This window comes from Alligator mississippiensis, chromosome 7 (genome assembly GCF_030867095.1).
Source record: "Alligator mississippiensis isolate rAllMis1 chromosome 7, rAllMis1, whole genome shotgun sequence".
NCBI lineage: Eukaryota > Metazoa > Chordata > Crocodylia > Alligatoridae > Alligator > Alligator mississippiensis.
In genome coordinates this window covers 83,215,231-83,229,584 of record NC_081830.1, presented here as the reverse complement: position 1 = coordinate 83,229,584, position 14,354 = coordinate 83,215,231, and the positions used below count along the sequence as shown (strand labels likewise).

The window sequence follows — 14,354 nt, the reverse complement described above, 5'->3', positions numbered from 1 at the left end:
CAGAAAGGGATCTCGGAGTCACAGTGGATCCAACATGAACATGAGTCGTCAGTGTGACGAAATCATCAGCAAAGCTAACTGCACTCTACCATGCACCAGCAGATGCGTGACAAATAGATCCAAGGAGGTGATACTTCCCCTCTATACAGCATTGGTCAGACCACAGTTGGAGCACGCATCCAGTTTTGGGCACCGTACTTCAAGAATGATGTTGATAGACTTGAGAGGGTCTAGAGGTGGCCACTCGTATGGTTAGGGGCTTACGGGACAAGCCTTATGAGGAGAGACAGAGGGACCTGGACCTCTTCAGCCTCTGCAAGAGAAGGCTGAGAGGTGATCTTGTGGCTGCCTACAAATTCATTAGGGGGGCACAGCAAGGGATCAGAGATGCTCTGTTCACCAGGGCGCCTCTTGGGGTAACCAGGAACAATGGTCACAAACTGATGGAGAGCAGACTTAGGCTAGATATCAGGAAAACCTTCTTCATCATAAGGGTGGCCAAAACTTGGAATGGGCTTCCAAGGGAGGTGGTGCTCTCCCCTACCCTGGGGGTCTTCAAGAGATGGCTGGATAGGCATCTGGCTGGGGTCATCTGACCATAGCACTCTTTCCTGCCCAGGCAGGGGGTCAGATGATCTGTTGAGGTCCCTTCCAACCTAACATCTATGAACTGCATGGTAGCCAATGCCATCATCACCGTGTCAGGCCCCATAGCTTGGGCACTCAGTGCCTGGACCTTCATGGTCATGCATGAATGAGCTTTTCATGAGTCGGCTGCGTTTTGGTTAACCAGATGAATTCAGATTAGAGTTTGGGCTTAAACAAACAAACAAAAAAACCAAAAGTAAAAAAAAATAGCAAGGGCAATTAAAACACTTGAACCAGCCACCAAGGGAAGTTTGGATTCTCCACGGCAGCCATTCTCCAACCAAGACTGGATAACTTTCTGGAAGCGATCATGTAGCCAAAATGAGTGGAACATAATGGCCTCTGATATACGGGAGTTCAGACTAGACAATCTACCAGTCCTTGTCGGCCCTCAGCTCAATGACTCTACAAAGCCCTACTATAAGAACGTGCCGAAAAACAACAAAGGCTAAAATAACTTGTCACTTCATCCCCCCCAGTGCTACTACCATAAAAGCAACTAAATTGCACAGAAAGAACTAAGAACAGAGACCTCACACTACATTAGTTAGATCCACTGTACGCCGAGCCAAATTCTTCCCTCTTGAAGTTTGTGGATTGAATCCAGCCCACAATCCGGACATGAAATGTGCTATGTAAGTGATAAGTTTTTCACAGTACAGCATGAAGTGCCTTTCAACTTCTAGATAAACCAACAGGAGTGGGAAACCAGAGACAGGGATAAAAGCATCCCCCGAAGAAAATAAAACAGGACATGATTTCCCTCAGCCAAACTGGGAAACACAGAATATTTCTATTAGGGAAAAGTAGCACTATTCAAGAGTCCCCCTTCCAGTCCCCCTTATTCTTTCCCAAATACAAATTTTTCCAGACCGGGTAATAAAACAACTGGAAACAGGCATAGCAACAAAGAATATAACCGAAAGGACAGAAATCGCGGATTTTGATGGTTACCTGGTTGAATACGTGAGAAAGGTAATAACAGTACTAAAGCCCCTTAATCATGTTCAGTCATCCACATTGCCAGACGTGCTGTGTGCCTTGCTATCATAATGGTACTTCATCAAAATGACAGAAATGTGCGCCTTTTGCTGGCCTGACTCCCTACCCAGGCTACTAAGAAAGCTTTAGACAGGGTGGAGTAACAGGTTCGTTTCCAGGCCCCGAGACCTGTGGAGCGGGACACCACTTTGTAACCCGCGCTGGAGCTAAAGCCTGAATGGAGAATCTGGAGCTTCCTAATCACTCACCGCCCGGGATGTCTACGAGACGGCTGGACTCTTGGTGCTCGACAAGTCCTGGAGTTCCCCAAATACAAACATCCCAACCAAGAGAAAGTGTTGGCTTTCTTGTATGCTCATACCCAATCCCACCCTGTTTCTTCCTTTCCTTCATGTCCACACTCGCACACTAAACCCTAACCCAATTTATCAACTTCTTTTTTGCCACATCAGTTGGGGCTGCTCTCATGGTCTTATTCAAGGCTTCCCCTCCAGCCGCTTCCCCAACAATACCAGCTTCTGTTATTCATCCCGCCATGCTTTCACTACAGGGGACTGCTACAGGGTACAACTGGAGGGGTTGAATGACAGTAGGAGTGGAGCAGGGAACTGGGTGCGTTTAGCTTCAGCAGCCCTATCAGCATAACTAAACAAAATGGTGCTCCATGTTCCCCGCTGGCTTCTTTGTCTTCCTTGAATTGTGAAGCCTTCAGGAAGAAGACTGTCCCGCTCTGTTAGCACAAGATTTAGTACCTTTGAAAAGGGCCCTGCTGGATCATCATTAACAGATCCTCGCCCAGGCTCAGCTGCCCTTTCATTCTGCAAGAAGTCAAGATCTCACGGTTAGGATTTTCCATCGCTTATGGATGTTTCCAATACTACAGTGACGAGAGCCAGCGTGAAAACCTGGAAAGAGAGAGATAATGTGTAAAAGGGATTTAACGAGCATCTCTGCGGCTCCTGCTTTTCTCTACCCCTCCCAGCCCCCTCTTTCATCCCCAGCACCTCCGTTGCCAGCATCACTATTTTACCCAGCACCTCCCATGCATCCCGGGCCTCCCACGGGGGAGATCCAGGACAACACTCCATCCATCTTCCTAAGCCCGAGGAACCCCAATTTCTATATGGGCCAATCTCGTGCTTTTTTCCCTTCGTAGCATGAGTTATTTCTCGTTCCCATACACGCACAGCACGTCGGCTCATTGCTGTATCAAACGTAGCCGCTGGGCTCTTTTTTGGCCCAGACTCGGGCAAGGATGTTCCCTGTATAAACAAGAACCCAAGCGTTGCTGTATCTCATACAGACGGCATGCAGCACATTGGCTCGCCTGCAGGAAACATATGTCACCAGTTAAACAGATCATGAAAGCTTCAATCACTTCCTTATGCTGGAGCCTGGCTGGGCTCTTACCAACAGCAGACATCTTCAGCTGCCTCGCTCGCATGGTGGGGATGGGCTTTGGGGCCTGCCACAAAAACCTTCTTCGAGAGGAGCCCAGGGAACAATTACACGCGCACCCCGCCCCAAAGCGGGCGATGGAGCCAGCTCCAGGCGCTGGCAGAGGCTGCAAAACTCTTATATTCCTGCCACACACTTTCCTCCTCTCTCCAAGGAGAGGAGAGGACTCCACCCCCTCCAGAGGAGCAAGGAGGGGGGGAAAAGAAAATCCAAAGAAAAACAGCTTCCTGTCAGCGCCTCATTAGCTCCCCAGCAGCCCCTAGCCCCAGGCTCCATAATGCTCTGCTCGCCACAGGCAAACCCGCCTGCACTTCTCATTGCAGCAATATTCAGGATGGGAAAAGCCCCATCAGGTCCCAGCCCGCCCAAACCCAGGGTCCAGAGTACGGCTGGTCCTGTTAGCAAAGGCGTTAGCTCAGACCTCTGCTGGGGGCAGGAGGTCGGGGTGGGGGGGGGCACAGCACCCAGCTCGCCCTGCATGCTGTAGCAGGCAAAGACAACTGGTAGCTTGGTACATCAGATCTAGTGCGAGGTGCCGTGCAACTGTGCAGCGGCTCTCCCTTGTTCCCTGCCGTGCCAGCCTTGGAGCATCCAAGTGCTGTCACTACCCGGCAGCAACAAGCAGCCACCCACGGCCTGGTACGCGAGCTGGCATCTCAGCACACCGGGTTATCCAGGGCACGCTGTTCACGGACCCATGTCTTCCCTTCTCAGTGGCATTTTCATAGGCTGAGCATAGATAACTTGCCGAAGAGGAGGACAGTCCTCAGTGCAACCCTTAGAGGCGGCACACAGCGAATACTGGGACCTCCCAGGAGTTGCACGCAGCCCCAAGAGGTGCTTTTCCAGACCTCTGCATATTCCCCACCTCCAGTACCAACTGGGCAGGGTCCTTCACACAGTATAGTGCCAACCTCTGCTCCTTCCATAGCATCTGAATTAAGATGCCTGCAATAGCATAGACCTGGCGCACACACACAGCGAGGCTCACTCCCTCCTGTCTCGCAGCTGGCCCTCTTGCTTTCACCTGTGCCACTAGGTGCAGGCAGCCCTTTGCACCTACCCGGCACAGCCATGAACGACTCCACCAGGGCCCAGGCAGGGAAGACTCAGAGCTGCGGTATTCCCAGCACTAATAACAGATGCTGGCACGTGTTGGCAGTGATGTGCCGCTCGCCGAATATGCCCCACCCAGATCTCTCCGGCTGTCCTTCGTGATGGTGTGCTACAACACAATGCTTCCCATTTACATGCGACTTCTCACTGGGTTGGAAGTGGCCTTTTTGCTAGATCCTCGGTGTGGAGGATACGGATGCCTCCTCATCCAACCCTGCAGGCTGACGAGGAAACTCCCCGCCAGCGACTTGGCTGTGTGAACCAGCACCTGCTGCCTTCTGTGCCTCAAAGCCCCCTTCTGAACTGGCCCGACCTCACCTGCAAGGCAAAGCCCAGTTCCTAGCCACCCCTTTCTGCAGCTCCGCTTCGGGGAAGCGCTTCCAGGAGCGGCTGCCGTGCACACGTGGGCAGAGATGCTGCAGCTCACGGCACAGGGGGCTGGACGAGACAAAACACAACGCCCAGCAGTAAGCAGAGCAAGCCACTCTTTACAGATGTTAGGCGCACACCGCCAGAAGCCCTAAGCCCTTACTCAGGTTTTATTCTAGCAAAATCCTTCCAATTTCCAAGGCTGAGCAGAAACCCCCTGCAGGTGCTGTCCAAGCGCAATATCCACACGCTGTCGCCCCCGCTGGAACCAAACCGAACGCTCCAGGACACTACGGCGGGCACGGCAGCATCATGCTGGTACCCCGAGCGGATGCTGCCGCAGCCCTGCTCCCTGCATCCCCAGCTGTGAATAAGCCCAGGCTGCAAGGCACGGCACTGCTGCCTCCTCGCTTTGATGCGTACTCCAATTAGAGACGGCCCAGCTGGCTTTTCCACCACAGGGTTGCATGTGCTGGTTGCCGTCTGCTCATCCCTCGCTGCCGCTCTCAGGCTGGGTGATTTCCAGTTAGCTCTTCCCCTGTTGGGCCCGTGAGAGCCATTCATTTCACTTGGTAAGAATTAGTGCCAAGCGCCACCTCCTCCTCCCTGGTTCAATCCATCCAGAGCATTTGCCCATTGAACGGTGTTGCCTGTTGTCCATAACCCACCCCATTTGGGTGGCATTTGCAAACTCATTAATAAAGCTAGCAATTCATATGAATCTACAAGCCAGCCTTTTCCGTTCCCATATGACACTCCCCCTCCCTACCCTGGGGATGGCCAGTATGCTAATTGTGGTCGTTTTTCATCCACTAGTTTCTAAATTTGGGGTCAGGAAGGCATTTTATCCCATGGTTAGATTGGTATGAACTTGGGGGCGGGGGGGGGTGCTTGCCTTCCTCTGTAATGAGAGGTGTTGCCTTCTCCCTGGGGTCTCTTGAGCCGATACGTATTAACAACCTTTTACAAAAGTAAAATATTGGCTGCTGTGGTCCCCCTGCTTCACCTGTGGCAGGTTCAGGTATTAGGTCGTGTGTTGTGACAGGGATGACAGTAGTCTTAGTGCGAGGTTACACTGCAGATGTGTAGAGGATGGTTTGGATGGGGCTGATCCTGCCTCTGGCAGGGAGTTGGGCCAGATGTGACCTCCGGAGATCCCTTCCAGCCTCACTTCTCCAGGATTTCCATGATTTCTAATGAAATGCATTTCCTCCCACCAGCGTTGAGTCAAGCGTCGGCAGCACATCTTCCCACATGGACAGTGCCATGTGTGCCCGCAGAGGGAAGCATCCCAGATGTTCCCGCACCGCGAGTTGGCAGGAGCAGCGGTTCGGCTGGGGGCAGATAAGAGCCAGTGTTGTATTACTATGGGCATGGTGTGGAGGAGGGTAAAGGAGCACTATTTAGCGACAGCACCGCTCTCGCTTTCCTCTCGGCCCCACCAGTCTGCGGCTGCCGAGAGCCACCCTTTGCTGTGCATATGCTCCCACCAGCCAAAGCCTCCTTGGCTGGTGCCAAACATTTTTAGCAACATTTTCTCTTGTGCAATCAGACCGACCAGACTGGGGGCCTGCGAGCAGCTTCCAGTAGGCGTCCCCACTGCTTCAAATTGCTGCCCGTCGTGGCAGGAAGCCGGCCATACAGCCTGCGGCCAGCTCCGGCCACAGGCCCCAGGACTTGGGTTGGGGCAGACTTGGAGCTGAAAAACATGAGATGGCTCCAGCCAAAGACAGACTTGGCAGTCTAGATGAAATCAGCTGCTTTCCTGAGGGTTAAGACACTGGTGAAGAGCTTTGAAAAAAGGCAGGTTTCCCGCCTGGAGGATTCACACGGGCTTTTTCCAGCCCCTTGATATAGGATCCTTAAGAACACACAGTGGATACGTTTCATCTGCTTCCTTTTATTTTTAGCTAGCATTGGGGTAACTTCCTGCAGCGTTTTCCAGGATCTTTTATGCATTAAGGTTTAACACCATTAAATGATGGGCTTTGCAGGTCCCAACAGAAGGGCAGAGAACGTCCCTGCAGAGCAGCAGCAGCTTTTGTACCAAGAGTGGCCCTTCCTAGGGACCAGATGCTGGCCACAAAATCCTGCAGCTACACTTTAGGTAGCCCCAGCTGAAGCAACCAGCCCTACAATCAATCCTCCAGAACAGGACCGGGTCCAGAAGCACACCCGCCACGTCCCACAGAGAGCGGTTCGAGACAGGCCAGCCCAGGAGTCGCACATCTGCCAAACGCAATACATCACATGGCAAGAAAGACACACTCAGCCCATAGGGGATGCTTTTAGCAACATGATGCATTAGGAAAAAAACCACCCCAAAACCCTGTTGACTGGGATGCCGCGAGCAGCAAGGTAAACTGCCCCCCCCCCGTAGCACATGTGACCGCATGCCTGGTATTACATGTTACACAGCCTACCGGCTCTGCAGCTCCCAGCAGCCAAAACAGATTTATCATCCTCTTCTCAGTAGACCCGTTGGATGCACTTGCAATGCCAGCCTCCGAAACCTTCTCGTGCTCCGGGTCTCTGCTTCGCACGTCCGTTCCTCGTCTCAGACACGGAGCTTAATCCCCTCAAATTTACAAACAGTTAAAAATATTTTATGTGGCTCTGTAAAAAAAAATCAAAAAAATCACATGCATTTAAAGCCATTTAGGGCCTGAATTATGTTTTTAAATCTCATCCAATTGGTAAGCATCATAAAAAGCTGAAATAAGTTATCTTGGAAATAACCACAGGGAAATTACAGTCCCAGCTTCCAGCCGAGAAGGTCACGACCCGTGTGTGGTGGCTTCATTGCTCTGTCCATGACTAATGCAAGAAACCAACTCGAGGGCTGCTGGACTGTCTTGGGACTATATTTTAGTTGTCTTATTGGCTATAACCCACGGCAGTTTTAAGAGTGATCTTTACTTGCTCACCTCCTGCCAGGAGAATTTGCCTTTGTTCAGACAGCTCATGTTCGAGTACGTGACAGTTGTCCTCGCCGGCACAGACACAGAGAAGTGGCACTAAACTAGATACCAGATGGCCTGCTGGGAACCGCCTGGGCATGGGCTACGAGTGAAGAGCAGCAGAGGAGATCTCCGAGCAGCAGGAGGGATGGTGGTGCTCCGAGACAGTGTACCGGAGAACAGGAGATGCAAAGGAACGGCTACGTTGGGCGCTTGCACATGCAACATTTTTTGCCCTTTCCTGCATTTTATTATTCCCAGCGAATGCAGTGAGAGTGAGAGGACAGAGGTAGGCAGCCCGCAGGCATTTTCATCACTGTTGTCCAGCTCTGGGTTAGACAACATGCCAACCACCGTCTTCTGGCCACAAAAGGGCCCCTAGCACGACTGCCACTAGCAAAGCATGGGGATGCACGGTGGGACTGGGTCTACACCAGTCAAGACAAGGCCTTATGATCTGAACTTTGCCAGTTTTATCACTAAGCTCCTCAAGTCAGCGGTCCGGAGTTACTGCAGATCATGAACAAGCACGTCCCTCCCAGCAATCCTCAGCTCCCCTTCCCACCAAGCTGAGAGCAGATGATACCTATCTGGAGACCATCCTGCCTCACCCAGCAGCAGACTGCTCCCTCCACTGCTGGCTTTTTTGTGCCCACTGGGAGGCAAACCCACCCCTGAATACTTCTCCCCGCTTCGTGTCGCTATATGCCATGCAGAGAGCTTCTCCGCCCAAGGCATTTAGCACACGGTAAGCTACGGCATGAATGGTATTGCATACAAGCTGCGCCGCACGGATACTCTCGGCACGGCTCTATGCCCGGTGCCTTATTGCGCTCTGGAAGTGGAGTGAGCTGCCTTGCTTCAGACAGCAATGAGTGGCCACAAAACCAGTTTGTGGAGAGCAGCTAGTGCAAGAAAATCTCGCACCCAAGCTTACCACACCCTATGCGAGTCCTCCCCTCTCCGGCGCCTGCATCCTTCAGCTACTTGGAGACTGTTTTGTCTCCTTCAGCCATTACTTAGTGAAGCCCAGACAGACCCGAGCTCTGATCTTTCCTTTTAAAGTCAATCCCTCCAATTCCCTACATTTTTGTTTCCCTTTTCCCAACTCCTTCTCTTCTGCCAATACCTTCCAGGGAGGGAGGTGCAGAGGAAGCAGAAAAGCCGCCAGGTCACCCGGGCTTGGGGGAGACCTCAAATGAAAAGTCCATCACAGCCGGCTCCCCACTCCTCTCCCTCACCCCCCGGGAAAGGGCAGGTCCGTACGCAGCTAAATCCACACCAGGAACAGGGCTTGTGCGGAAAATGGCTCCGATGTCAGTCAACACAACCCTCCTTCAACTGTTTTGGCTTGTAGCTCCAGAGACCTCGGAGGAGATTCACAAGTTCGCACTTGTGAAGAATTTGACCCCTGTTCCAGATGCTGCAGTGTAGACGGGAACCATCAGCATTGCCTCCCTCCCCGTGGGGGCATCTCTGCATCAACCCCAAAGCCAACTGGCGGGAAGGCCTGGCATGACACACACGTGCATTTATCTCATTTATGAATAGGGAAGAGGCCACAAGAGAGGAGAGATGAGGGTGACTGCAAGGTCACGCAGGGAAAACCAGCACAGCCCCACTTGGGACAGGGCAACCGGCCAGACTGGATGGTGCTGACAAGCTGGCGCTGGCACGAGCGGTTCCTGTGGTCCCCGGAGCGCCGCACCGTGCAAGAGCTTGCATGAAAACGTGTCAGAAAACCAAACCGTGCCACAAGCGACGGAGGCACAGGCTGATCCAGAACAGAAAGCAGAGGGGCTGCGGGCAGCAGCTGGCAGGAAATCCAGCCATGCAGCTCTGTTTCCAGTCTCAATCTGTCTCCAACGCAGAGGCGGTTTCCCAGCTCCGTGACCCTCCGTGATTCTTTCCAGAGCCATACGTGAAGCCGTTTCATCCCAAGGATGCGGGCCGTTGTGCACGCTGCCCTTCTGCTTCCCTAAACTGCGAGCAGATTTCGTGCCATGTCTTCAAAGGGAACACGCTGGTGGCCCCGTCCAGCGCGCGGGCGTGCAGCTGGCGACGGGACAGTCTCACCTGGCAGGGAGCAGATGCCAGATCTGCAGAGCCACAGAGGCAGTAGGCACCGCGCTTCAAGGGGCAGGTTGCAGTGCAGGAAGGTGTTAACCAAGACCGACTGAGCAGGCTTCAATTAGGTTCCTGGCAGGGAATCAGAAAGCCAAGTTCTGTTGTGCTGCCAGGTCATCAATGGATCCATCAAGCGGTGCCTGCGAGGCGCCAAATCTATCAGCTTCCCCATATGGATGCCATCCACGGAGAGCCATTTCCTGCCTAATCGGTATCAGCCCTGCTCCTCCCTCCCCGACACGGCTCTTTACAGCGCGCAGTAACTCTGTACATAATGTTTTACAACAGGTAAAGCAACACCAAACAAATGCCCCGCACCCGGGGGCTTTGCAAAACAGGGGCCGCGCTGCCAGCGAGAGCTCAAATTCGCCCCATCGCAGGCCAAGGTCTTGCCTCACAGGCTCCCGGCAGAGCAGGAAACCCTCGAGGCTGTGTCTGTCCCCGCCACGAGACCTTGTGCTTCAGTCACCAGAGAAGTTGGAAGATCCCACCCCTGGGATTTCGGCAGCTGTGATCTGCACCCCCCGAATGCAGATGTAGGTAACACAGAGGACCTGGGCCTGTAGGCATCAAGAAGGGCACCCGTCCCTCAATCTCCAGCCTGGACAAGGGGAGAGGGGGGGCAATGTATTCCCCAACAAGTGGCTTGAGCCTGTGCAGATGACTTGTGCGCCTTGTAAAAGGTTTCCCCTGCATGAGACGGGGGTTATTTTGGCTTTCATGTGGTGTCTGGTGAAAGGGAGTCTGAAGCAGAGGCAGATAAAGAGAGGAAATTTCTTGGCATAGGGTTTCAGCTCTCCTGCCCTATAAACAGTGCTGACAGCAAGAGACGGCAGTGATGGACACCCAGATAAGATCCTAGATAGACAGGTAATTTGGGATAAGAGGTTTGTCTGGCAGTGTTTAGGGGAAAGTTGCCATGTGTTGTCAGAAAGCCTGTTCCACCCCCCTGGCAGGGCACTAAGATGGGCACCGGGCTCCCCCCGGGAAGTCCCCGCGCCGCTGGGCTCCACGATATCCATACAAAAGAGGTTTCGCCCCCCTCCTCCCCCACCTCATTAAAAACCACAGCTGACTTTCAGGAGGGCTCTGTAGAAGGATTCACCCCGGAGAAACCGTTTCTGCCGCTCGCTCGGTGCAAGGAGAGGAGTTTAGCATTCTCGCCACCTCCAGGAAAACATTGCGCTCCTTCATTTGATGAGCTGTCACATATTCTTAAAGTTAAACACCTTCACAAACACACTCTATTCTGGGAAATAATTTCTCCTGTTTAAAGATTCATTGATATTGGTGTTGGAGAGAAAACAGCATTTCTCCCCTTCCTCCGGTTAGCCATCACGGTGGAGCAAGATCGCTTCTGATAACAATAAAAGTGCCACCTTGGCCCCTGGGATCATTTCACCAGCTCTCCAATTTGCACAGCCCTGAGTAAAGGCAATGTAAAGCCTAATGCCTCAAATAAAGGAGCGTAAAATGTTTTAAGTGTGGACGTAGCGGGTATAAATTATGAAGAACGTTAGGAAAATAGCTAAAGCACAACTCTTGTTCGAATGGTGTAAAACTTGCACAGCAGTGAAAATAATTCACTGTAGGAAAGTGGGATTAATCACGTGGCCAAGGTAAAGCAGGCGCTTATGCTATACCTTCAGTTAAAGGCACGCCAGTTTGGACTGGGCTCCTGTCTGATAGATTCCCCATTTCAACTTGCACTGCATCAGCAGGTCTGTTGGGTTACCAAAGAGAAACAGAAGCAATTACGGAGGGTATTGCAGAGAAACTCAATGATACCTTTGCATCAGCCTCCGCTGTAGAGGAAGGCAGGAAAGCTCCATTCTTTTCAAGTAATAGAATAAAGTATTAGATGAACCAGAGGTGTCAGAAATACCGGAGCAAGAGAGACGAGCAAGCCATGGGACCCAGATGCTTAAATCCCAAAGCAGCAAAGGATTTCAAGAATCAAGTAACTGCACTACTACCAGAGAGGCAAAAAATCAGCTATTCTTTTGGAGTACAGGAGGGCAGGACATGTTTTAAACGCATGCTGGAGGCAACTCTGGGGATTACAAAGCAAACTGGTTATTATGGTAATTAAAAAGAGAATTAAAAAAAAAAAATACAGGTTTACAAGACATCATGGGGCAAGCCAGCATACATCCCTTAAATGAAAACTGTGCTTCTGTGTTTTACTATAATTATATCAGCTGGTCAAAATGATGGGTAAAGAAGAATAGCTCGACATACTGGATCTGGACTTCCCAAGAGCAGTGAGAAGTCCCTCCCAAGAGGCTACTGAACAAAGCATACAGTCATGGAGCAAGAAGCAAAAGTAGCATCATGGATTAGGACCTCACCGATACAGAAAACAAAATAGGAAAGAAAGTGATCATTTTTCAATACGGCAAGATTAAGAGTAGGCGGTCCCAAGGTTCAGTATTCATACCAACGGTTATACATATTAAATAGTCAAGGGAAGCAGAAATCTCCCACACACGGTAGGAAAATCTGAGAAGGACCCTGGCCCACCCCACACCCTTGTTCATTAAACCAAGAAAAGTCTGTAATGGGCTTCAGAGGGAACTAGGAGAGCTTGATGAACAGGCAGCCCTGAATTCAGCAGAGAGAGATGTCATGAGAGAGTCATGCATGTTGCAAGGACCAATTTGAACCGGATTCGCAACAACAAAAAAACCTGTTAGGATGCATAGGAATGGGATGCACAATGCGTAATTGCTGTTACAATACCTTCAGTCAATAGTACGCTTACCTGGACTACCGCATTCAACCCTGCAAACCTTTGTCTCCAACAGCTGCTCAAACAACAGCGCTTTTAAAGGCTACATGTTCCCACATAAGGGAGGTTTATTATTCTTTATATTGCAGGAGTGCGTGGGAGCGCCGGCAAGGCCAGAGCCGCAGCGTGGTAGACACCATACAAACACTCACTTAGACAACCCTGTACCAGAGGACTTGTGCTCGTAGCAGACAGGGAAGAGCATTATCCCTTATTCTGTGCTTGGGAAACTGAGGCTTTGAGAAAGTAGATTACTTGCCCAGAGTCGCACCAGAAATCTGTGCTTCTGCCAGCCACCGGACCCTGAAAATCTCCCCTACTGGGGTGCCTTAGCCACAAGTCCACTCCCTAAAGAAGAATAAGACTGTTATGGATCAATTTAGTGCCTGATTTCTGTTGTTTAGACAGTGTTCTTCTTGGGAGAGAGCATGCGCCTTCCTCTGCATGTGTGTACTGCACTCGGCCCATCACAGGCACTGCAGAAAACAATACATCCTGGAACAACAAGGACTGGACTTCATCACCATTAAAAGGTCCCTTCGGCATTTGATTTTTACATGATAAACATCGCTGGCGTCTTTGAAACGCACGCAGACGTGGAGAGAAATTAGCTCGAGTTGGAGGCGACAGGGTGTAGGTGGCTGGGAAGGGTAGGGCAGGGCACCCATTCCTCGGGCTGCTCCGAAGCTCGCCGGAAGAGGAGCATGGTTTGGGATGCCGGGCTACGGGGCCAGTCCCGAGACGGGCCGTGCTAGCAGCTCATCACGTTGCAGCAGTGCATCCTGGGAAGAAGGCTCTTTTGGCAAGGCTCTTAGCAGACTTGACACATGAGAGATACCAGGCCCAGATCAGGGGCCTCGCCTTGAAATCTGGACCAGGCGGCCCACGGAGATGGCTTTGGGGAATTCTCTGTTACAAACAGGGAGGGGAATAACCGTAAAGCCAAACCAAATACCGCAGGCCAATCCAGGGTAAACAGAGGCCTTTCAGAGCGGCTCACACAGAGCAGATGGGGAAAAAACGCGGTGGAAATGATACTAAGGAGGAAATATGTAAACAGTGCTGAGCAACCCGCAGATGGAGGGGCTGCGCGGGGAGGGGTGCTTGCCTCGGGACTCTGCCTTCCGTCACAAAGCCCCCGAGGGGCTCGGCGCGCTCGCACACGGCCCGGTACCGAGGCTGAGGCCTCTCACACAAGCTCGCATTCAGGCGTCAGCTTGGTTTTCATAACACTGTCGGCTTCAGCTCCAAGAACTTGGCACTTTGGACAAGCTCAGCAGTAAAAGTGTCTCGTTTCCTCCTGAAGGGCCGGGCTGTTCTCGCTCCCCAGCCCCCGTCCTCAACCTGCAGCTGCCTGGGGCTCGTGCTGGCTTGGCTTCCTTTTCTTCTTGGTACCACTATATGCTCCCTTTTCTCTCCAATGGCTGGCACGATCCTTGCCCCCTCTGTGCTATGGGCTTCACAGTCGTGGGAACCGCATTTCTTATCCCACTCTGCAGCTCACCCCATGCTGCACGGCTGTGGCCAGGCCAGCGCTCTTCGGGTTGCCTCTGCATGATGGGGCTGGGCAAGTGGCAAGCTGCAATGGCATAAGAGCCCCCCCAAATAGTATAACAGCAAAATTAGCCAAGATCTACGGAAACCAAGTCATTCTCCTCTTCTCTGAATGCAGCTAAGAAAGCCTGTTTCTGTGCCCCAAACCACAAGAAAACCCACTTTCTATGGAAGTTTCATTTATTTCACCCTGGGTCTATGTTGCACAACCATCTTGCAAAGAATAAGAGCCCAGTAACAGCACAAGGGTGACGCTGCATTTTACACTCAGAGCATACTAAAGGCAAGTAAAGCATGAGCACCCGCATGTTGAAACTCGGTCACTGGTG

The 14,354-nt window shown here is 51.8% G+C and overlaps 1 long non-coding RNA gene across 2 annotated transcripts in view; it reads right to left on the bottom strand.

Moving 5' to 3' along the window:
- Nucleotides 1-14,354, bottom strand: part of LOC102574342 (uncharacterized) — a 77,552-nt gene that overhangs the window by 45,369 nt on the left and 17,829 nt on the right. For both annotated transcript variants that reach the window (XR_009463536.1, XR_002087296.2), the window contains exons 2-3: nt 7,017-7,209; nt 2,403-2,555 (exon numbers count right to left, since the gene is read on the bottom strand). This is a non-coding gene — a long non-coding RNA (uncharacterized LOC102574342). The remainder of the gene's footprint in view (nt 1-2,402; nt 2,556-7,016; nt 7,210-14,354) is intronic.